Source organism: Onychomys torridus, chromosome 13 (assembly GCF_903995425.1).
Source record: "Onychomys torridus chromosome 13, mOncTor1.1, whole genome shotgun sequence".
Classification (NCBI taxonomy): Eukaryota; Metazoa; Chordata; class Mammalia; order Rodentia; family Cricetidae; genus Onychomys; species Onychomys torridus.
In genome coordinates, this window is record NC_050455.1 from 15,984,557 (window position 1) to 16,010,113 (window position 25,557).

The 25,557-nt window shown below is 39.9% G+C and overlaps 1 long non-coding RNA gene across 1 annotated transcript; it reads left to right on the forward strand.

Moving 5' to 3' along the window:
- The first annotated feature begins 5,034 nt into the window (after positions 1–5,034).
- On the forward strand, positions 5,035–22,666 carry LOC118594918. The gene is made up of 5 exons (XR_004946431.1): positions 5,035–5,064; positions 13,247–13,384; positions 16,164–16,389; positions 17,182–17,436; positions 21,812–22,666. It is a non-coding gene; the product is annotated as an uncharacterized LOC118594918 (long non-coding RNA).
- The last annotated feature ends 2,891 nt before the right edge of the window (positions 22,667–25,557 follow it).

Genomic DNA, 25,557 nt, shown 5'->3' on the forward strand with positions numbered 1-25,557 from the left:
AGACTGACAGGAACCTAAAGCAGTGGCTTTTGGCACCGGCCACACATGAATGTCACTTGGGAAATTGTGATGCACTCGATGTCCACAGGAGATTCATGGCCAAGGGCTCTAGGACCAGGCAGTCATCATCTCTGGGGCCTGGTGAGGAAGACTCTGTTTTCCCTGCTTTCAGAGGAGTAAATGTCACTGTAGATCCAAAGGAGGTGGGAAGGCCGATTCACCCACCTAGGACCTTACCTCTGAACAGCCCGGAAATAAGAAAACCAGCCAGCACGGAGAGCTCTGTAAATCTCCTTGGCTTAATGTGTGTCAGTAATAAGGTAGGTGAGTAATTGATTTAAACATATGATTTCTCATTTGATACAGAACTCCTCTAATTTCTAATTCCTACTCTGCAATGCTGGCGCACATGATTGGGATAATACCATTATTATGCTCTTTCATCTTGTAGTATGACAAAGAACCAGGTGGCACGATTTCAATAAAAAAATACTAAGTTCAGGTTCTTTTGTCTGCAGCGTGCATCCAAAAAAGGATTTTTCTTTGCTAGAATAAGGCCATTATTGGATTTTAATTAAGTGACTGGTGATTATGAGAACCACAATTTTTGGCATTTTGTATTTTGGTTTTACAAAGCTTGAAAATCTATAATGCTTTTTGGAAAACCTGTGTGTCGTATCTAAACAACGCATACTCATTAGCACTAATCAGTCCCCCTCTCGTACTTTATCATCAGAATTATCTCTTTTTTGTGCATATTTCTTTTAATTTTTTCCAAAGGAGACAAAAGTCCATTCCTGTGAATCTGGATGAGAAGGATCTGAGGGTGGAAGCCATGCCCAGGAACCATTCTTGGCAAAACTGGAATCATTCCAAACAGCCTAATTCACACTCCTGCCTGCCTGTTCCTTCATTCCTTATTGATCACTGCTCTTGGACCTGTAAAGCATTAACTAGTGGTTCTCTACTAAACTAGTACAATAGTTACTTTTCTCATTACAGTAACACAATCCCTGACAGAAGAAACCTAAGGAAGGAATTATTTGTCGTGGCTTCCAGCTTGAGGGCACACTCTGTCATGGCAGAGAGGGAGGCCTGGAGCAGGAGTCTGAGGCAGCTGATCATACCACATCTGTTGTAATCAGGGAACAAAGAGAAATGAAGGCTGGTGCTCTTTTTGTTTTATCCTTCTTCAGTTCTGAGCCTGGCCTATGGAATGAAACCACCCACACTGAGGGTAGATTTCTTGCCTCAAAATAATTCAATCTAGAAACTTCCAAACGGACATGCATACCTAGGCTTGTCTCCTCCTCAGTGGTTCTAGATCTTGCCAAGAAATCAATCAATATAAACCATCAAAAGTACTCCTATACAAAATCCTTCATGTCATATGTAGCACTTACTATTTCCTATTGTATAAGCACTCACTCAAAGTCTGATTTCAGGACACCAACTAGTCTCCATAAAACAGGGAAAGGGCTTATGAACTCAATTCCAGCACAATCATCAACACCGATGCTGTCAGTTTCTCCCCCCCATCTGGTTCAAACCCTACTATCTTCATAGGGCTGTACTATCTTTGCTGATAGATGTATGTCAATCACTTTCTCTTAGCTCTCCTTCTGAGGGCTTGCATCCATCTACTCTACAAGAAAAACAGGTGTCTTCCTGACATCAAGCAGGTGGAGAAGATATCTTTCAGAAGATGGGAAAGCTTACTTTAAAAAACACATATGTCTATGTTACAGGAGGAAAAGAACATGTTAGAAGAAGCCAAAAGGGCAGCATTTCTGTCCTTAGGCTATTGTGTCCATGAACCTTGAAGCAGTCATGTTTCTTTGGTCTGTGGTTATCATGAAGGAGTGAACCAATTGCTGGCCTCTAAGGTGATCTGTTATTTTTCTGTATGACTTTATTTTTCAGACACATTTAGTCACAAAACTAAGGGCAAATGTGAAATGTGGTGAAATGAGTTAGTGAGCATACTTCACCATGTCAGTCTAATCAGCTGACTATATTTATATAAGTATGTAAACGTAGGTATAAGAATTAAGGTGATTCTTTCTTAATGAAAGATACTACAAATTGTGTCATGTTTTTTCCCTATCTACCAGCATTTGTTAATACTCAGAGCATCTATTCCTTGTAATCAAGTACTATGTATTTATCATACAATCGTTACCTTATTAGGCTATAATAAATGTCTAGTTAAGTGCATATAGGCTGTTTCTGTTGCAGTTTAATTACCAGCACAGTTAATTAGGCAATACACTCCATCACCATTTCTATTCAGAGGGTTTCTTGACTTTATTAAGCGGGTTTGAGAAAAGACCATTGGGCCCAAACTCCTTGCATAGGAGGCAGAGATGAAACCACACAGCCTCATTGGCACTTACACAATACCTACTATGTGTCAACACATCATATTATTAGCTCAAAACCATCACTTGAGAAAGTACAGCCTAGAGTAAGCATGGTAGGGAGTCAATGACACTTGCATTTTTGCAGCCAGTTTAGCAGCTATGCATGGGAACCTCATAGGAAAGAGATGGGTGCTCTGTACCTGACAAGATGTCAGCTCCATCTCAGAACTGAGACCAGAAGCATTCAGAGATTCTTAGGGACAGGTGCTCCATACCTGATAGGTAGCCTCATTTCAGAACTATAGCCAGAGGCCCCTCAGAGAACCTTAGGAGGCTAAGTTTCTATGAGGAGTGCATTTGAGAATCACCAGTAAAGCTCAACCCCATGAATACCCCTCATTGAACTGAGGAGAGAACAGATACAATTCTATGATTAAAACACAGGCTTTTTATTTAAGAGCCTGAAGATTATCAAGCATAATTTTCCTTAGGAAGCTTTGGATAAAAGGATTGTTGCTACTCTTCACTCCAGAGAGAATTAAAAGCCTTGGAGAATTGAGATTAAGAAGAAAGGGGAAGCTGGGCAGTGGTGGCACATGCCTTTAATCTCAGCACTCAGGAGGCAGAGCCAGGCAGATCTCTGTGAGTTTGAGGCCAGCCTAGTCTACAGAGTGAGATCCAGGACAGGCACCCAAACTACACAGAGAAACCCTGTCTCAAAAAACTGCAAAAAAAGAAGGAAGTGGGTAGGGGAGGAAATATGAAAAAAGAATAAATAAGCTCTAAACTAAGACTTTCATTAAGCACAAGAATTTTTCTGGAGACTAGTCGAAGTCATGAGGTTTGGAATAGGAACATCTCATAACCAAGCCCCTGCTCGATGGTTAAAAATGCAAGGGTGTTTTTCTGATAGTTGGTTCTGACTATGAAAGTTAGGAATGAATGCCACTTTCTATTGGAGGTCAACAGTGAGTTAAAGTATAATGGGTATAAAATGTCTGAATTTTCTGTAACAGTCAGCTTTTGGACACTGTAACAAATACCTATGATATGAACTTATAAAGAGAAAAGATTGCTTACTGAGACTATAGTCCATGATTGACTGACTCCACTGCTTTGGGCCTGTGGCAAGGTAAGCACATCCTGGTCATAGCACATGGCAGAACCAAATCTCTGAGCTCATATCATGAAATGCTAGAGAGGATGGAGTGATGATCCCACATTCCCCTTAGGCATGCCTCCATGACTTCTCAAAGCATCCACACCTAAAGATTTCACTCCATGTTCTCTATTCTTTACACTCTAGGAAATTTGTCAGTGGTCCACAGTTTCCTTCGCCCTCCATTCCTGACTCCCTTGGTTCGGAGGCCTTCAGAAAGAGGCTGAGTTATGCTATCAAGTCAACCCATTGCAGCGGCTATATCATGGGGCATCTCAACCCCTACAACCATGTTATTCAGTCTCTGTAAGTTCTGTCTGTGCGCCAACTCTCCAACCATCCTATGGGTTCTGTTCCTCGGAGGAACCCTGAAAATGGGGAAGAGATGAAGCTGTGTGGGAACAGGAGTTGCTAATTTATATAGGGCATCCTGGAAAGACTGTGCTGAGAAGGGGGCTTTTTATGTGGCTAGCTAAAGAAAATGAGAGAGAGAGGGAAGAAGGTGTTTGGAGAAACAGCAGTTCTGACAGAGAGGCAACAGAGTACAGCAGCCCAGATCTGGGGACGTTCCTGACACACTGGGGAAAGAGCAACAAAGCCAGGACAGGTGGGATGTGATGGACAAGCAGGAGAATCCTAGGAACTGAGGATGGCAGTGGAAAGGAGCAGAGCACCAGGCTCGTAAGAGGCCACCATAGTCTTCTTGGCTTTGACTTGTGTGGTATAGGATTCTATGTAGATAAATGACCAGATTGGAATTGGAAAGAAGTGTGGTAGGAGAGAGATGTTTAAGGGGCCTGGGAGTTAAGACCAGTACAGTTTTCCCCTTGTCATTTAAAACAACAAATTTGTGTCGAAATGGTCCTTTTCTCCCTTTTCCTTTTATTTTCCTTTCATATATTACACCAAGACAGCAGATTCCCCTCCCTCCTCTCTTTGGGTATTTTTCTCAGTCAGGTTGAGTTCTATCCTAGGTTTCTGGGCCATCCAGGCTCTGTCTGGTTCCTAGCCATCCAAGTAGAGTCAGATGTTGGCTCCCTCTCACGTCAGGAGTCTCATGTTAGACCAGTCTTTGGGCACTCTCACAAGTTCAGCACCACCTTTACTCCAGCACATCTTTCAGGCAGGACAAATCGTAGTTTGAAGGTTTTGTGGCTGGGTTGGTGTCCCAGTCCTTCCATGGGAAACCTCAGCTGGTTATGTGTAGCAAATGGCCAATTCAGGGTCCATATCCTCCATTATTAGGAGTTTTCACTAGAGTTACTCTCATAGATTCCTGGTAGTTTCCACCTCACCCCTGAAATGTCTCCCACTTCAAGTCGTCTTTCCTAGTACTCTATTCCTCCATCTCTCACCTAATCCCTCCTGTTCCCATCCCCCCCCCCCCCCCAAGTCCACCTTGAAATATATTCTACTTCTCTTTCCCAGGGAGATCCATGCTTCCTGCCTTGAGCCCTCCTTGAAGTTTGGAAGCAAATGGATGGAACTAGAAAAAAAATATCATCCTGAGTGAGGTGACCTAGACCCAGGAAGACAAACAAGGTATGTACTCACTTATAAGTGGATATTAGCTGCAAAGTAAAGAATAATCATGCTACAATCCACAGACCCAGAGAGGCTAAGTAACAAAGCGATGTCTTTATTTTGTGATTAGGTTTTTGAGTGGGATCCAGTGAGGAGCTCTGGTCTGTAATATCAATAAGGAACACACAGGAATGGGTGCAGACATCAAAGAATGCTTATGGCCAGACAGGCAAGCCACTCCATTTATGAGCCCTGGAGCACAAAAAAAGTGGAGGAGAGATCAGGGGGAGAAACTTGGGAAGAGAAACAAATCTCTTCAAATCAAACAAATCTAAAGTGACAGAGAAGAAAATCTGTGAGAAATAATTGGAAGAAATTACTTCAAGGGAGAGGGAGTTTTCGGTAGTGCTGAGCTCCGTAGGTAGATTTAAAACAGAGATTGAGAGTTAACTGCATATTTACTGTTTAAAAAAATATAGACAATAATGGTGTCCTTAAGAGCATTTTTATAAGAATACTGTGAATAGAACCTTAATTAGTTTGCAGTGAAAAATTAAGAGGAAGAAATTAAGTTCCAACTGTTCTCAAAAAGTATTACAAAGGATAATAGAGAAATACTACAATCACATAGGTGAGTGTAGGGCCAAATAATTTTTTTAAAGAGGAGACAATCAGAGTGTGTTTGTGTTTTAATGAGAATGATCCAGCAGAAACAACAATTTCTGATTCAGAAAGGAGAGAGAAGCATTCATGGAGTAGACTTAAGCAGTAGCAAAGAAGAGATGAAGGGTAAGAGATAGCACAGTTAGGGATAAGGTACAGGATGGCAAGTTTACAGTGGGAAGACTGGAGGCATGTGGGAATGTACCTTAGAATGTCTTGGGAAGGTGGAATCTCATTCGTTAAATGTCAATGCTAAGTCTACAGAATAGCCATGAACATAAAAAGGCTCAATTAAAACAGGAAACAAAGGGAAAGGAGTTGGGGTTCTAACACATGGATCGATGTAAAGGGACACAGTAAAAGAGAAAGAATGGTGACAAAGAGGAAACAAAGAAGAACCAAGAGGACAGAGCGAAACACAGGACTTATGTCAAATGTACCTGGACTCTTGATGTGATGGCTAATCTTGACTGTCAACTTGACTACAACTGGAATTAACTATAATTAACTGGGAGAAACTGTGAGTGATCATCTGAGGTCAGAAGGTCTAAATCTGGGCCACACTTTCTGACAGCCTACAGAAGACAGAAAAAGGAGGGTTTTACTTTTTTGTATGCTTGCCCTCTCTCTCATGGGTATGTTCACCTTTTGGGAACATACCTTTGTTGGAGTGAGGACTTAGTTCCTGGAGATTCCAATGTGGGCTGAAAACTGGCAGATCTACAGGACCTCCCTGGTATTCTAGCATCAGATTGGGACTGCTGAGCCATCCACTTTTGTGGACTGAACAGCTGCTAGATCCCGGGCTTTCTATCAGGAAACAGCTACTGTTTAACTACTTAGAGCGTGGTCTGTGGGCCACTCTAATAAATTCTATATACATACTGTTCATGCTATCCATCTTAGAGAACCTTGATGAACAGACTTGCTAAGGGTGTTCAGATTGTTAAATTAGATATCAAAAAGGAGTGTGATACATGCTGCCTATAATATGTACACCTAGAGTTAAAATAAGGTTCTTATAATATTTCCACATTCTCTTCAAATTATTCCTGAACCTGGGTGTGGGAGTTGTATTATAATCTCAAAAATAATTAAGAATTAAAATCAGATAGTTTATATGTAAAAGAATGTAACACTATACAACCACAATATATTAATAAAAATAACTTCTGCAGTATCTAGAAAATTGAAGATATATTTTTATTAAAGATCTAGCTGGGCATGGCAGTGCACACCTGCAATTACAGGATCAAGGAGGAACCAGGACAACCTGGAGTTCAAAGCCAGCCTCAAGTATATAGTGAGTACTGCTCTCAGCCCAATTTACACGAGACTTTATATCAAATGGGATACAAACAACAAAACAATATATGTAAACAGAAACAATGCCCTTTCCAAAAAAAGAAAAAGAAAACAACAACAAAACAGAAGTTTATTTATAAATAAATTCTCATATAAGGAATATTATGCTGCAGAACCAGAGGCATTTCATAATTATAAAGATTTCAATTTATCAGGGCCTATAATTCTGGCAAAGGCAATATATGTCAAGATGAAACTAAATAATATGTAAAGTGAAAATGGACAAAACTAAGCTGAGAAATAGAAACCCCCAAATCTGGATGATTGACAGAACAAATAAATAAAAAGAAAGCACGGAGGCTACAATCTGTGTAACACTGTCAGATGCTTGGCCTAATTTGCTTTTTATAGAACCCTAAACTCCAAAACAGCAGATTATACATTCTTTTCAATCACATATGAATCATATACCAAAAATGACCATATGCTAGCTAATTAAATTAGTCTCAATAAATTTCAAAGAATTGAAATCATGCAGTGTACATTCCCTGAAGGCCACACATTAAATTATAAATCAACAACATAAAGATATCGAGACAGACAAATATTTGGAAATTGAGCAATATACATCTAAATCATCCATATGCTAAAAATAAACTTCAAAAATTAAAAAAAAAAACAACTTAATGTTAATGGAAATCCGATATGTCAGAATTTATGAAGTGTAGCTAAGACGCACTAAGGAAAAGTTATAAATTTAAATATTTGTATTAGTGGTAAAGATGCTCCAGAAAACCAGTTATTCACCCATCCACATCAAAAAACGAGGAAAGAAGGAGTAAATTGGGACAAATGTTAGAGGAAGAAAGGAGATGAAAATAAAGATGAATATTAACAAAGTATAAATGAGCAAGTGATGGAGCAAATGAATGAAATTTAGTTATGAATGAGTAAGCTCTATTTCTATTTCAAGAAAAATAGAAAATCTCCCAACTTGGAATAAAAGACAGGGAATTGCTAAAAATCCCACATATATTAGAAATATAAAACATATATTTTGAGCTATATTATGTCAAAAAATTAAGTTTATTGTCAACTCTAACTTTGAAAACTAATCCTTCCCCCACAAAAAAAGACTTACAAATCTAAGACACCTGGCCTGAAGAGACGGCTGCATTGGGAAAATTCTTTCTGTGCCAGCATGAAGACCAGAGTCTAATTTCTAGGACACGTGTAACAAAAGTGAGGTGTCTTAAATGTTTTAACTATATTGTGTTATGGGTGGCTTCTTTTATGGTCATGTCTATTTGGTGTTCTTAATCCTCTTGTACTTGGAAAGAAAATTTTCTCTTATGATTTTCCTTAAAATATTGTCTATGCCTTTTCTATGGTGTTATTCTCCTTTTATGCCATAATCCTAAGGCTAGGAAGGTCATTTTATAGTTTCCAGAGATCTCCCATATTCTGTTCAGTCTCACAATGGTTCTAGCTTCTGCAGATGCCCACAAACATTGGCTGATATATTCACTCCCATATAAACAAAAGTGAATAAAAAATACTTCTTAAAAAGAAATTTGAATGCCAAATTCTTTCAAGTTTTCTTTGAAAATTGTCATGTGAGAAAAGAGAAAATAGAGTTTATGTTTATAAATCAAAAAGTAATAAAAATAACTAGATTTACTAAGAAGAAACAAAGTTGAAGATATTCTTGACTTCAAGCACAAAGTTGAGAGATTATTTAAATATAACTAAAATAAATTCAAAATTAAGTAATACTAAAGGAAATTCTAATACCCAGCAATTTTAATTCTTAAGCAAATGTAAATTTTAGACCATAATGGAAAGTTGGTAGAAATTTTACCAAAGCCAACAGAAAGCCTATCTATATCCATCTATTTGTCTGTCTGTCTGCCTATCTATCTATCTATCTATCTATCTATCTATCTAACTATCTATCTAATATATATTTTCTGATACTCCATAATTCAGTAAATTTCTGTTTGAATCTTGATAGAATTTTTCATGAAACTTGACAAACTACTTTTAATATTTGTATGCAAAATAGTGAGGCCTATTCATTTTGAAGAATAACTGAATATTTCCTTGAACTTATTAGAAGTTAGTATAAAGTTTTAGTAACAAAAATGATGTGGCTTTGTTTCTGGGATAAAATGAAAATAGACCAAATCTTAGGGTTGGAGTTGGGGTTAGGGACAGAGGGATGGCTCAGTAGGTAAGAACACAAGCTGTGAAGCAAGAGTATTTATTCTGTGTGTCAGCATTCATGTGAAAGTAGCATGGTTTTGGGTACCTATAGCCCCTGAACTAAGAAACAGAAACAGTCAGATCTTAATAACTCACTGCCAGTCAGCCTAGTTGAAATGGTGAACTTTAAATTCAGTGACATTCTCTGTTTAAAAATACAAAGACAGGAGAAGACAATGTCCTCCTCTGGTCCTCATGAGAACATCCATGGGCATATACTCATGCAAACACAAATGTTACACACTCCCACATCCCATATACAAATATACAATAGATCAAATAAAAACAGAAATCTGAAAACAAAGGCACACAGAAACTTTGTATATGATATCACAAATCATTTAGGAAATGGTAGGCTATTCAGTAAATTGTATTACCTGAATTTGATTTTCCTGTGAAATGAACTTGATAAAAACTTAATAGTAAAAAGATGGAAATAGACACATATATTACAGATACAATGTTAAGTGGCTTATAGAAAAAAAGTGCATCTTTGTAATAGAAATAAATGTTTCTCCAACAAGACTTGTAAATAGAAATCATTAAAAAATCTTTTTTTTTCCTCACACTAAATCATGAGTAGTCCACATGGCTGAGAGACAGTGTATGGATTTCAAAGGCAAGTGATGCACATAGAGAAAGATGCTTATAATAGTTTGAATCAATGAAGATATGGCAGCTTAAATCTGTAAAGCCCTTTAAACCAATAAGAGAGGATGAGCCAGTTAACAGGGAAAGGAGCTAAGGGAAGGTGCCAAGGTAAGCAAGCTGCTATGCACAGTAAGAAAGCTTGGCTAGCCACAACACTTCAGCAGCTCAAACACATCAGTGCACAAGGAAAAGCAGTTTGGAAAAATATCCCCTTACACATGGCAGCAAAAAGTTTAATAATCCCAAGTCTTGGTGAAAATTTAGAGAGACATAAATGAGTCTTTGTATATTGTTGATGGGTGAACCAATATGTAGTGGAGACTTTGGAGAGCAATTCACCAATACTTATTAAAGGTAAGAATGCTAAATGTTTATGAGGTCACATTTCTACTCTTTAGTATATATTCTACAGAAACTCAGCCCCAGTTGAAGAAAGGAGATCAACAAGGGTGTCTTTTTCAGCTGGACTTATGGTAGCAAATTGGAAAAAGCATACATGTCCATCCATATGCATGGTTGTAAGTTTTATGCTCAACCAATATACCATCCAATCATTACAGCCACAGACCCCATGGCATGCCTTCATTAGAATCCTTAAAAATCCCTTCATATTATAAAGGATGTTGGACACTCCTGAGGAAAGCACACCTACAAAGCCGTGTTTGTATGGTGAAGCACACACAGTAAAAGTTAAGTCCTGGGGACAGAATGATTTGCTATGTCTAGTAGACATCTAGGTGAATGAGACTGAGAGGAAGTATAAAAGGAACTTCATCATTGTAACCTTTTATCTATTTTCTCAGAAAATGAACCATCTGTGGCAAATATATCAAAACATTAATCACTGTTGGGTTTGGAACATGATGAATACAAATGAAAAACATTTTTTTTTCTGAAACATTACAATCTGGGTAGAGATAAGGTGAATGAATAAGTTATAGATGTATTCTAAGCAAAAAAAAAAAAAATAGTGAAGGGAGGTGAAGGACATTTAGCAGCCAGATTCTGCCCCGCCCCTAGGCCAAATGAATGAGCTTGCTGTAGGGTGTCTTGCAGACACTGATTCTTTATTACAGATGCCAGAGAAGAATCTTGAGTCTTAGAACACCTGGGACTTCAAATTCCTTCAAATTTAATGTGCTCATGGATTTTTGGCCAAAAGTACCTATGGGCATTGTGGCTGTGAATATGAATTTGTGTATAGTTTCATTCTCTCTGGTGCTGGGAGGGTGGCTTTAGGTGGATGTGTGCAAGGTTTGGTTACTTCCAAAGGAAGGCTCTGACTTGGCCATGGCTCTCCTTTTAGTACTCAATATCACTTTCTAGAGTAACTCTTTCCTACATTCAGGAAATGTTTCCTAGTTCCCTCTATATCTCTCAGCCTAGTATTTGCAAACATGAGGTATATAGATTTCCAGGTTATTTTATACAAAGAGAGCCTATCATCCAGTGGTTAAGAGTACTTGCCTTTTCTTATTTTTTTTTACCCCAGAGGACCCAGGATCAGTTCCCAATACTCACATAGCAGTTCAATACCACCTGAAACTCCAGTTCCAGGGGATCTGGTGTCCTCATTTGCTCTCCATGGACAGCAAGCATGGACATGGTACATAGACATACATGTAGGCAAAACATCCATCCACATGAAATAAAATGATAAAAGATACATAAATATGTGCATAGATGCATATAACATAAACATATGCATTTATATATGAACAGAATATGTAAACTTGCATTTATAATATTGTTTTATTTTACCATACACAAGTAAATAAGCTTGCCAGGATAACTAGCTGTAGAGCACGCAGTCAGATGGGCTCAGACTAGAAGATTTAGGGAAGAAGTGCTGTGGTTGTGTCTACTCTTAGGAAGCATGCATTTAATTGGGTAGCAAGACCTGTGTAAGGAGCCAGAATGGGCTCTACAACAATATGATATCAAAAGTGAAGGTGAAGAAGGCAACCTTTACATTTCTTCAAAAAGTGTTGCTAATGAATGGTTAAGGAGATAAACATTAACCTCTAAAGCATCAGCAAAATGTAGAGATAATGGAATGTTTTCCTAATACCCTGATAGCATAGAAGGTATAGTTGTGATTACTGTTATTCATGACAAGAAGCTAAGTCACAGAAAATATCTAATTCTGTTACATGTTATATATATGTATATATATATATATATATATATATATATACACACACACATATCACATAGGAATGATGTTTAGCATTCCCTCTCTCTCAGTCTCTGTCTGTCTATCTGTCTGTCTGTCTGTCTCTGTCTCTGTCTCTGTCTCTCACACACACAGACACACAGCTCTACCCCTGCTCCCAATCCTGCTCCTTGTCCTTCAAGTTCTGTGCCCTCCTGCCAGATGTTGTCACCTGTCTTTCCTCTGAAGGCCTTGGTAACATTCCACAGCTGGGCCCAGCAGGCACCTGCCCCAGGCCAAACAAACATTAACAGAAGAGAAATCTTTCAGACTGGGCACCAGGGAAAAGTGATCTTGATGCTGTCCGTGGCATGAGCCAGGGCGATTGATGAGTTGGCATTCTGTCCCCAAGTCATCAATCATACAGAATCAATCCTGGCTCCCTCAGGAGCTAGCCCCCGGCTCACATAATTCTCTCTCCCTGCCACCAACCTGAACAGTCTGATCCCACTGGTGGGAGCTGTTTTGTTCTGCGTTCAGCATTGATTCACTTGGCCTTCAGTAGTGTTTTCTACATTCCCCAGAAATGTCACTTAATTTATCCTCTCTGAGGTAGCTAAGTTGCCTGGGTCTCACTACAACGAGTGGAACAGGCTAGTAGGGAAACGTGTATGGCTTCACACAGCAAAGGTATTATGAGGATTGGAGCTGCTAGACCTGAAAATCAGGACTCTTCTGTGTCTAGGCTCCTGCACACAGCAATGAGGCGGGGGCAGGAGGTTGAACAGAGGCCAGAGCTGGGGCATCTTAGTCAGATGGCCTTGTTGTTCTGACTTCTGGCCCATAATAAGGGCCTATACTCACTGCTCTTCAGCATAGATCTACCTGTTGAAATGATGATAATAAACAGCCTATCTCATGTAGTTACAGGGTTGAATTCAATGATGGATATGGTGCTTGGTATGGAAGCAGACTGATTAATAGATGTAAGTTATAATATTGCCATAATGAGGAAACACAATTTGTAGCACTGACTATGGAGATAATAAGGTTGCTAGCTATGAAAGACAAAACTTCAGGAAGATAGTCTTTCCAGAAAGAATCACTGCTTTAACCTGTCTTGGAATCTAGTGTCTTACTAATACTTACTTGTTTCCATAGCTGCCAAAATGAGCCCTTTCTGTCCCATGTAGTGGGGAGTGGGCCCCACAGAAAAGGTGTCTGTCACTAGAATGTGGCATGTGATGGATGGAGCCAAAGGTTTTCTGAAGGTCAGCTCTGAAGGATGTGCACAAAGAGGTGAGAAGTCTTCTTCCTACTCTGTAGAGCCTTTCCTTCTTTGTAGAAGAGGTCCTTCTGAGTTACTATATATACTTGTCATGACTAAAGGAAAGAGAAATAGGCAAGGGAGAAAATGGTTCGGGATAGGCCAGGCTTTAACAATGGGAGGTGCTATCATACTGGGAAGGGTAGCTTGTTCCTGTCCAGACCCTTGAGGAAATTCAGGGAATTACCTTCTGAGTTTAGAGCTATGAAGATCTCCACATCTGTCTGTCCTTCTCCCCTAGCAAACAGTATCACTTTTCCAAGAGATTCTGAAGACTGCTTTATTTGTTAGAAGACAAGGAGGCACTAATAAATTCCTCTGTGTGAGGTATTTAATTACATAATAATGTGTACACTAATCAGAGTAAATGTGTTTGTGAAAACACCTTGATATGGGAACAGTTAATCACCCAAGGCATTGCTTCTTAACACACCTTGGAAGTTAACTTAATTAAATTAATTAGAACAATGAAAAAATTGAACTGTTTATTGGTCCATGTTGGCCTGAAGAAATGCTCCCCTCAAATGCAAGAACATCTCCCACATTGCAAGCAATTTCCCCCAAACTCTCAGCCCTTATGGTTATGGCTATACCCCAGGAGCCTGCAGCTGGCAAACGCCTCCCCCTGTGCCTTACCTTGGAGTCATTTCCTGTTGCAGACAGAAGGCAGTCAGTGTGTACCTGAATACATTCTCTCTCTCTCTCTCTCTCTCTCTCTCTCTCTCTCTCTCTCTCTCTCTCTCTCTCTCATCATAGAACCTCAGGGGAATCCAGGAAGATTCATCCAGGACTCTAGTGTGTAGTTTTCATGTAAGCTCTACAACAGGAGTTCTCAAAGGAGGAGAGTAGAGGGTAGAGTGCTTTCTGAATATTTTCACCATTGTGACTACCATAATAACTGTTTTCTGCTAATTAGGATGGTTTTGTCTGAATTTGTGTAGTGCTTTCAACATAACACCAGTTCTTAAGTGCATCCTTCTCTCTCTACTTGGGCTTTGCATGAGATGACATAAAAGGTTAGGTACCCACTGCTTAGAATCTATTGGTTTCAGTATTCATTCCCAACAAGAACACATATGCAAGTTACTGTGACAACTGAGCAGACATTGAAGAGTGTACATATGGGATCAGTCATTGAAGAATGAGCTTGCACATCAGGGAAAGCAAGAACCAATGGAAGAGCGAGTGTTACCTGGGGAGAGGAGTGTCCAGAGTGATGAAGGTACTCTAGATTCGGTTCCCCAAATCCAGGACCAGAAAGCTTCAACTATTAAGTTGTGACTTGTGTATGCTTAGTTAACCTCTCTCTTAAGAAACACTATGCCAGTGGTCTTCTTGATCTTGATGGAAAATAACTATCTTGATACCTTATAAGAATGCCACTCACCTCAGAGCAAAGTTGTGTTTATGGCCAGACATTCCAGTTATGTAAATAAGAGACTTGATAACTTTAAATTATCTGTTGAATTCCACTTCTTTTTCTCTTAGCAAACAGACAGACAGACAGACAAAAACAAAAGTCTTCTTAGAATCACTGCCCTCTCTGAAATTCGTGTGAGCTTCAAAGAACACAGACCAGGGATGGAAGCATAGAGGGGGCCTCCTTTACTACATGTCACTGTCAGGGCCTAAGTTGCTTTTTACAAGATGTTTTCCCTATTCCATTGTAAACTTCTTAGTGGAGTTTCTCATGAATCAGTTGATTGGTGAGGCAGAAGCTTGTGACAGTACTCCAACTAGTCCAGTTATCCAGTAGTCACAGAATTTCTCAAACATCAAACTAATCACAATAGTGGGATGTCATCTTTAAGTTCCTTGAGCCTGTCTTTGTACAGAGGAAGCTTGTGTTGGTTGGAATCCTTGTAGGAAATTGGGATGAGGGAAGACTCTGATTTGGAGTATTAAGTAAAAGTGGCAAAAATGTTCCCCCAGGTTGATCAAGAGCAGGAAGTATTTCCAACTTAAGGTCTGAGGATAGTTCCCACATTTAGACTTTCTAAAGAGGATCCCTGGGTGGAAAAACTCAGCTACTTCCAAGCCAGAGAGCTTCAAGGAGGGAGCTTCAGGTACAGGCTTTGGCTGCTGCATCTTGCTATACCTCATCTTCTGTTAAGACTTCAGTAAAGCAGAGGGTGGACACCCCAGAACAGTAAAGAGGGTTACAGAAGGAGCTAGCAGGGCAAATGCAGGATAGCCAGCTGGTGTCACCTGATATTAGTGAAAGGAAAAATATGCTTGAAAAGGAAAAAAAAAAGTAAAAACTTGTCCCAGATTTTATTTGGATGATTCCTCTACTTCAAGTCCATAAACTTTCTGAAGTGTCCACTGCTAAAATTCTCCACATACTGGGCTACAGAGATGGCTCAATTTGCTAAAGTGCCTACCCTGCAAGCATGAAAACCAGAGTTCAATCCCTAGAACACATATTTAAAAAGAGCTAGGCATGTAGTGGTGCATGCTTTTAATCTCAGTGCTGAGAAATGGAACAAGTGGATCCATGAAGCTGGCTGGATACTTGGCAAGTTCCAGGCAAGTGTTCCAAAAAATAAATGGCAGACAACATCTGAGGAATGCTATCTGAGGTCATCCTCTGGTCCCATATATATATACACACATACATGTGCACATGTATAGACATGAATACACACATATCTAAGCATATCAAAACAAAGGGAAAACATTCCATATGTTACAGGATGTAAGTCCTTCCTTGACTTCTTACTACATATTTTTCTATTTGTTTGTACTTAGGCATGCTAGGAAGGAGCCCGAAGAGGAAAACATTCTGTAAACAGCTGAGAAAGTTGAATCAGGGCCACAGGCCCAGCCTTCAAGAAACAGAAAAGCAGAGAAACTCCTTGAGAGGAGAGCATGCTGGACAGTAATGTCCTGTGAGATTAGCCTTGGGATTTCGAAGGTTGAAAAGTTTCTGTACCTCAGTCAGATTTTAAATGCCTCTTAGATCACCACTTAACAGGTAATCCAAGCATAGCTTTTTACCAGTAATCAATTAGTAAATTCAACTAACCCACACTAAAGTTTTAATATGTAGAATGTGCTTATTAGTGACATTATACAGTTAAGAGTCTATTAAGGAATTTAGGTCAAACAACTAGCCTCAGCAGAAGTCAATACATCATGCATGCCCAGAAATGTGCAAGGGGGAAATATAGATTAAAGGAAACTGAAGATGCTCCTAAAGGAGCTAATGAGGGATGTACCAAGAAAGAGAGCCTGAGGGGGTCTCAAGGATGGAGGAAGTTATTAGTATAACTTTTTCATCTCTCGACCTTAGTATATTCTGTTAGCAAAATTCCTGAAAGGCCCAGCCCATGTCTACTTTCCAGTCTTTAATGTGCAGTGAGCTTGAATCTACCACCTGAAGACACCATGACCTCGTTTTTTGATCACCTATAGGCCAAGACACCCACCTTGAAACTTTTCCAATTTATTTTTTCCTAGAGAGCTCTGTCTCTCCAATTGTGCTGTGAGTGAGTGCCTTGCTTTTTGAATAATCAATTTTGTACTATCCATCTGTGTTCTAGAAGAGGCTACATTCTGAATGGGCCCTGAGGAGAGATGTGCTCTGTTACCAAGTTTTTGTCTGAGAAAACTGCCCCAGTCCCTGGAAAAGTGCAGACATTTAGATTTTTCTGGTGGTGAGAGGCTCTCCATAAATAGCTCTGTTGCAAGAACTCCACACTCACTGAGCGGATGATCTGAGTTTTCCAGCCATTTATCCATCTCTAAGTTAATGTTTTTTTCTCAGAGATGATTACAGAGGAAAGATGCGAATGTAAGCAGAAGAGGTCTTCCTTGCCTCATCAGTTCAATCCTCCTGCAATTATGACTCCATCAGATGGGCAAGACAAAAACACTCCATAACAACGTCGATGCTCTGCCACCCCTGTGCTCTCCTCTGGCTCCCTGCCCTTCCTCTGAAGCCGCTCTTCCATGTTTCTTTCCTGCTTCCTCCATGACTTCATCCTGAGCCTGAAGCTATTATGACAGCCTTGTGGCCAAGGTAGGAACTGAGGAGCTGTTTTCCTTTTACTCTCTGTTATTATTGGTCTTTCATTACTTAATGTTCTTGTTAGCTCTTCAGTATTAATTATGCTTCATCATGAAGTCCAAATAGAAGAATAAGAAGGGAAAAGGAAAAATAATTCACTCCATGAATGTCTGCCTTTCCTTTAAAGTCCAGACATAAAATCTTAACTCTCACCCTCACCTTAACCCCCTAACATCAGCTTTACAGGGAAATAGTAGGAAATGCCCAAAGGAGCTTCTGGGCAGTGTCAGGGAATGGGGAGGGGAATGTTGATTGCTGGGGCCCTAGATGATTTATCTGGAGGTCACACATTCCATACACTTTATCCAATCTAAGAAATTGCTTGGAACTTGGTATATTTATGGGACTCTATGGTACCAACTAGACTGGAGACAGTTGGTTCTAGTTGAAAGTTCCTCTCTTTGGTTGGATTCAGTATATGTCTGACCTGGTCAGTTCTCAGGTTCAATTCTGCTTATTCCATTCTATCCTGTTCAATTCAAGTGACTATTGAAATGTGAGGTCAAACTTTAAAAATTTTCACAATGGGCTGTGGATAAAACAGTAGAAGGTGTGTCTAGAATGTGTGAGGTCCAATGTTTGATTCTTATAAACATGAGAGAGAGAGAGAGAGAGAGAGAGAGAGAGAGAGAGAGAGAGAGAGAAATTTTTTCCCATATATATTCAGTGTTCCAAAATCTTCTGCAGAAGGAGGAAGCTTCCTGCACGTCACTGTAGTTTTCCCTTCTGTTCTGCGCAAGGCTTGGGTCCTGGCCTCTTATCTTAACCCCTAAATTTGAGAAATATCTGGGCAAACAAACAAGGAATCCTACCTCTGCATACTCTGTTTTACACCTGCATCTCTAGTTGCCCCCAGATGGAATTCTGTTCTTGGTTCTAACACTATTACTGTGCCTATTACTATTACTGTATTAGGTTCTGGAAGTGTAATGACTAATTCATGGAAGAAATACTCCTGTTGGGATTAGGATAATCTTTAGACATTTCTTTCCTTAAGGTTTACCCACACTTGTCAAATGGACTTTCTTGTCGTTTCTACACTCTTGAGATCCTTTGTCTATCTTTTCTCCTATCTATTTAAGTTGTGAGTTTCACTCAGGAATGCAGGGTTTGCTGCTGAATGGAGGACCAGATGGTAATACTTCCTCTAAACTTAAAAGTTTTTATCTTAATGTCTTACTTGACACCTAGAAGAGCATCTTATCCTCTCTCTGAGTACAGCTTGTCTCCTTTTGCCCTCTGTGTAGCCCTCCACCATTTCCTTGGTGCATTGGGTGGATGTCATTGAGGTGGGGAAGCTTTCTTTAAGGCTCACAGCTCTTATGTACTGAGAATTGTTCCTGGCAACACGTGACTCAGAGAAGAGGGTTTGAACATAAATAAGATAGCATTGTAGATACTCCATGTTCCTAATTACCATCCACAGGCCAGCTTGAGAAGTAGCTAACTTTTGTCTTCTCTCAAATTCAGTCTCTAAGATACTTAGAGATTTTGTGGAAAAAATAGCACAAATACTTTAAATAATTTTAAAGCAGAAAATAAATTAATAGCATACAGGCACATCTGGAATTCTGTTAGTTCATGAGTGGAGAAGCTTTTAAACACATTAGAGAGGCAAGATTTTCTTGCTTCCAAGGAAGTTTAGCACAGGGAAGGACCACTTCTCTTCTTCCATCCTTCTGCCAACATTAGGCCTGCCTGTGCCTACCAGTGCCCTTCTGTGTTCCTTTCACCTCAACAAGAAAGAACTCCTGGCCCAGGCATTAATTAAGTATGGTGCAGTCAGTTTTGTTTCCTGCTGAGCAGTACCAAGAGCTTCAAGATCTCTGTGCTTCTCTTGATCACTTCTCTAAAATGATGCTAGACAGACTTCCAGGCAGCCTAGCTCTGGCAATGTTCTGGCTTTCCTTTCCTCTTTCACTGGAAAACACATACTGGGGAATTAAACATACCCTTGTGTACTATGTTACCTGACCTTCATATTTCTTCTCTTTTCTTAAATGACACTCACTTTCTTCCCATTCTGGGACTTGTCATATTACCATTGTATTATACTGGTATTACTTGTTCAGTGGGAATTGGCAGACTCGTGTAGGTCTCCAGGCTAGAGCTACTTGCTTCATGGGAGTTTTACATTAGGATATGTTTCTGTCATATACTACCTAGTTTTATAGGTACCTGTGAATATTCCATGGGATCATTACAGTGTTGTATGCTTTATTTTGTTTGCTTGATTTTCTTTTGCACTAATGTAGTATGAGAATGGCAGAGAGGAAAGTGGCTATCTTGAAAATGGAGTATTTACATATGGATGTTCTTCTAATGACCCATTATTAGGCCAGTGTGGAAAGTGCCTTGTCTTCTTCCACATTCTTTACAGAGATGATCTGTAAAACCTATCAGTCTCTCTTTTTCTTTCCTTCTTCTACTGGGGTCCTCATCATGGTGTGGTTGGATATTAGTAAATGCCTCAGTCAAGCTTTTTTTTTTTCTGGGGTTTCTACCCAAGCAGACATTCCCTGCCTATGGCCACTGGGTTATATTATCCTCAATCAACATCTTTATATTTGTATTCTTTTTTGGGGGGAGGGGAATTAGAATTTACCTATCTATCTATCTATCTATCTATCTATCTATCTATCTATCTATCTATCTATTTGTGTTCTCACATACCAACTGCAGTTTCTCCTCACATTTGTACTCTCAAACTCCTTATTTTATATAGCATTCCCATGTCTAGTTTCTTCAGAATATCAACTAACTGTCTTTCTCAAATTCACCTCTCAGTTTTCTCTAGTTTGATTGTGAATTACTTCTTTTCCTTCTCTGTCTCTCTCTGTCTCTCTCTCTCTTTTGGTCAAAACAAAAGTTCCACTAGTTCTGAGAGGTCTTCAAAAAATTCCATACAAAATGTGATCCTACCACAAAGACTTGATATTCTTTCCCATAATATATGTGATGTTGTTGCTCTTAATCAAAGAACATAGAACTCTTTAGCAGAAAATAATTGAAAAATAATTAAAATGGACTGTGCATTGAGATGTGGAATCAGTGAATAAAAGAAAGGAACTATGTGTGAATTTGATTATAAAGCAAGGTGTATGTCACAGAAAAGTCATGAATGAGTACAACAAACACACACATTCTGCTAGTTACAGATTGAATGTATGTCTCTTAAATTCTTAAGTTGAGTTCCTAACTACTGAAGTGATATTATGAGGAGGTGAAGTTATAGTGAGGTAATTAGGTCTTGATGATGTAACTTTCCTCAGATGGATTAATGACATTATAAAAGGCTCAGCATAGTGTCTTTTTTATTCTTGAGAGGACATAAGGAGATGTCTTTGCTTTTAGTATGCCACACAGAGGTACAATGGATGTACAGTGTCACTCTGACCTTGGACTTCTAGCCTTCAGAACTATGAGAAATAAATTTATATATTTTTATAAGTAGTGCTGGTATCTTAGGGTTTTTATTGCTGTGATGAGACACCATGACCATGGCAACTCTTGTAAAGGAAAACATTTAATTGAGGTGGTAGCTTACAGTTCAGAGATTCACTCCATTGTCATCATGACAGGGAGCATGGCAGCATGTAGGCAGACATGGTGCTGGCTACATCCTGATCAGAAGGCAACATGAAGTGGACAGTGACACTGAGCAAAGCCTAAGCAAAAGAGACCTCAAATCCTGCTGCCACAGTGACACATTTCCCTCAACAACACCACACCTACTTCAAGAAGACCATACCTCCCAATAGTGCCAACCCTATGAGCTTATGGTGGTCAATCACATTCAGACTTCTACAGCTGGCTATAGTACTTTGTTGTAACAGCTAGAAGTAGAACAGCTACCAATCAAGCCTCTTTCTCTTGTTGATCTTGCTCTATGCTGTAGAGTATGATACAATATAGTTAAAACAAAGCAGAAAACACAGAAAGGTACATTAACACAGAGCTAATAGCTAACTAGGCATAAGAACTAAACTTTCAAAGGATTAGATGAGGCTATTGGATCTCCTAGAGTTCCCTGAATCCATTTGGTTGGTAACTTGGCATCATTTGAGGGCAATAAATCTTTGTTACTTCCTTGTGATTGGCACCCTGGCTATTACTACCCATTTGGAACAGCTTGAACTTTTGGTTCATTGTTAGTCTTTTAAATATATTGCTACATACAGAAAAATTGAAAGATCTTGGGCTATTTAAGAAGAAATAAGAAAGGCTGGGAGACAAAGAAAACCATAGCAAATACCACCAGCTGTTTTATGGAGCAGAAGAAACATCGTTTTTTAAAATATTATTTTAAACATATTTTCTCTTCCAGATGGAACAACTCCAGAAAACAAACTTTGTGAAAGTTCTAAGGAGCCATCACCAAACTGTTTGGATCCTAAATGTCAGAAAGACTTGAATCGTTACTGAAAAAGCTTAGCTTTTGACCTGGGATTGATGATGTCTTGACGTAGGAGGAATATTGAAAGGGCACTGAAGTTCTAGTAGAGAGGTTGAAATGTTCAAGTTTTCAGTGCTTTCCAGACTCCTACATTTGTCATTCTTTGCCTTATTAGTATGAATTTTAGTTCTTTTACAGTTTCATTTAGTACAGAAATGATGACATGATAATAGTTAAAATTATTTGTTCATGATAGGAATTCAATGACATTGCCATTAGATGAGTCGATGTTACTCTGGATAAAACTAAACGAAGTTGCAAAATAACTTAAGAGTTTGTTGCTTTTCTAGTTGAAACTAAATATCCAACATGAATCAATGTAAGGGAGATGCCCGAGGGGACCATTACATTATGGCAGAGAAGACATGGCATGGCAGCAAGTGGAGAAGACATGGTGATGGGAATAGGAGTCCAGATGTTCACATGCATCTGTATTCAGGAAATGGAGAGTGAATTCAAAGTGGGGTCAGAGTATTAAGCCTCAAGACATGTCCCTAGGGACCCACTTCTGCTAGCAAGGTTCTACTTCCTAAAGGCTCCATAACCTTCCCAGTAGCATAGCCAGCTGGAGAACAAATGTTCAAATGCATGAACATGTGGGGGACATTTCACATTCAAACCAAAATAATTATTTTTTTTTCCTATAAAAACCATGTAACCATTCTAGATTGCAAAAATAAATGAGGGTGGAGTATCTGCTCTTACTGGGGGAGTTGGATTATGGCTCTTCTGTGGACAGTGCTTAAAAAGAGGTTGTCTGTGTCATTGGAACAGCAGTGTGCAAGTGAGTCCTTACCATGATGCTATGGACCACATACAGTGGAATTTGCTTTGCAGAGATATAATTAAATGTGCTTCATTAGGAAATAAACTGCTCCAAACTAGGGTGGGAATATGGGTAATGCCACCCATAGAGCCCTTAAATGTGGGCCCTTATAGAACTATTCAAGGTTTGTAGGTTTGCCCTGGGGCTGAGTCATTGAAACTGGCCTTTATTTCTCTTTTGTTGGTGGATAGAATAACTGCTGGGAAGAATCAGGGGTCCGTTCATCCATTAGGGAAAGTGGTGGTGACAGCAGCAATGAATATTATCTGATGGGTGAGAGAAGCAAGAAGCAAAACAGGTATGTGGCTTGTTGCACCACTCACTCTGGGCAGGAAAATAATGTGTCTCTACCTGGCCTCAGACTCAAGCCATTATGGTATTTATAATATCCCTGCAGAATGTGCTGGAGATTAAGGAAATTGCTCTTTTGTTGGTCCCTGATGTGCTCATGCTGGCTCTGGGCAAAATCCTTCATGCTCATCTCCCCCTGTCTCCTCTCTCAGCTTTGCTCTGCCCTGGATTAAATGCTCCGACCTCATGGGGATACCCCTGATTGCCTGGGTGGCTCATGATCATTCCTCTGCTGCCCCCAGAGCACAGTAGCACTTTGCTTGCATCTTTCTTAAGGCTCTCACACAAATCCTTCTCTGTGGGGGCCTGCTTTCCCATGAGAACTTTCTGGCGTCATGGTTAATGAACATCCCTTCCTCCCTGGACTGTTGTTTAAGACGATGGTGTTAGCTCTCCCCTGATACTTGATCTCAAACAGAAGTTCTCCCAGAAAGCAAGGAATTTTGAAGAATAAACTGATGATATAATGTCTAGGAGATGTTTTCCTTTGTGTTAACAAAGGTTTGAAGTTCAACATATAACTTCAAAGGGATTCTATCCTTCGTCACCAACGTAAAATTCCAGTTAACTATTTAACTTGGGTCTTTCCCATGTTCCTCTGATCTGTAAACTCTTCAGGGATACTCTGTTCTCTCACTGACTCCCACACTTCTTGAATCACTATTTGATCCTCCTTTCCCTGTTCAGCCATCTGAAGAGTGTTTTCAGGGACTGCCCTTCTCCTTCTACTCAGTGTGGCATCTGTCCTCATAGCTCCCCATTGTGGCCTCAGTTTGGATCCCAGATCTCTGCTGAGTTCAGTCTGCCATGTGCTCACAATGTGCTCCTCTCCTGCCAGGCTGTCTATCAGTTTGTCCCCGGCCTCCCAAATCTACAAGTGCACCTTAGCTCTATCTACATCATGTCTATTATGTCCACTAAGGCTTTCCCTCCTCTCACCCAGTATTTCTAACTTCGTTTACCATATTTGTGCTTTATGGACACAGAAACATACACACGATACATAAACCTGTGTCCAGATGTAAATGAACATACACAAATACATACTTGTGTCTAGATACATACACTAGTTCACTTTCTGTTGCTGTGATAAAACGCTGACCAAAAGCAACCCAAGGAGGAAAGAGCTCATTTGCAAGGGAAGCCAAGGCAGGAACTGACACAAAAGGAATGCTGTTTACTGCTTGGTTCCTCTGGCTTACTCAGCTCCCTCCCTTCCTCCCTCCCTCCCTTCCACTCTCCCTTCTTTTTTTCTTCCTTCCCATTTGCCTTTCTTTCTTCCTTTTTCTGAGTCACAGTTTCTCTGTGTTGCCCTGACTGTCATGGAACTCACTCTGTAGACCAGGCTGGCCTTGAAATTGGAGATTTGTCTGCCTCTGTCTCCCAGGTGCTGGGATTAAAGGTGTACCACACCACTGCTCAGCCTACAACTGTCTTTCTTAGGCTGCTTGGGTTTATTTGCCCAAGGATGATACCCTCTTTCAATTAGCAGTTAAGAATGTGTTCCACGGATATACTAGTGAACCAATCTGATGGCAACAGTTCCCCCACTGAGATCTATCTTCCCAGGTATGTCTAGGTTTATGTCAACTTGACAAAAATTAACCATGAAAATACACTTAAACCACAGACATATACTTTTCTGTATATGTCTTTTATTTTACTACTTCTGAATTATAGCTTTTTTATGAAGAATTTTTAATTTATTTTACATACCAATCACAAGATCCCCTTTTCCCTCCTCCAACCCCTCCAGCCTCTTCCCCCAATCCACCTCCCATTCCTTCCTACAAGAAGGTAAGGCTTCCCATGGGGAGTCAATAGAGTCTGGTACATTCAGTTGAGGCAGATTCAAACCCCTCACCTTGCCTCAAGGCTGTGCAAGGTGTCCCACCATAGGTAGTAGGCTCTAAAAATCCAGCTCATGCACCAGGTGAATCCTGATCCTACTGCCAGGGGGACCCTTAAGTTGTATAGCAGATCAAACTATACAGCTGTCTCACTCATAAAGAGAACCTAGTCCAGTCCCACAGAGTCTCCATGAGTAAACTGGGAATTTCAGCTATTATAATTACCCACCTTCTTAGTTTTTTCAACTCAGTATTTGCTTTCTCAAAATTTCTGTGAGTGTTGGGGATCTGAGCTCTGTTCTTTACACTTACAGGACAAGCACTTTCTCCATTCAAATGTTTCCCTAGCCCCTGAAGCACAACCTCTCTCCATTCCTGTCAGTCCAACCATAGCAGTGTAGTTTACATGGTACTCACATGATGAAACTCCTAGTGAGTTACTTCCAGTAAGATGGTACCCAACTCCCTAATCTCCAGAGGAAGGTCAGGGAATGACAAGTTGTAGCTGATAGAATACTTGCTTGGCCTCATGGGACCTCAGACCTACAACCTGACAGCTGTGGAGCCTGCATGACACTGGACTAGGCCCT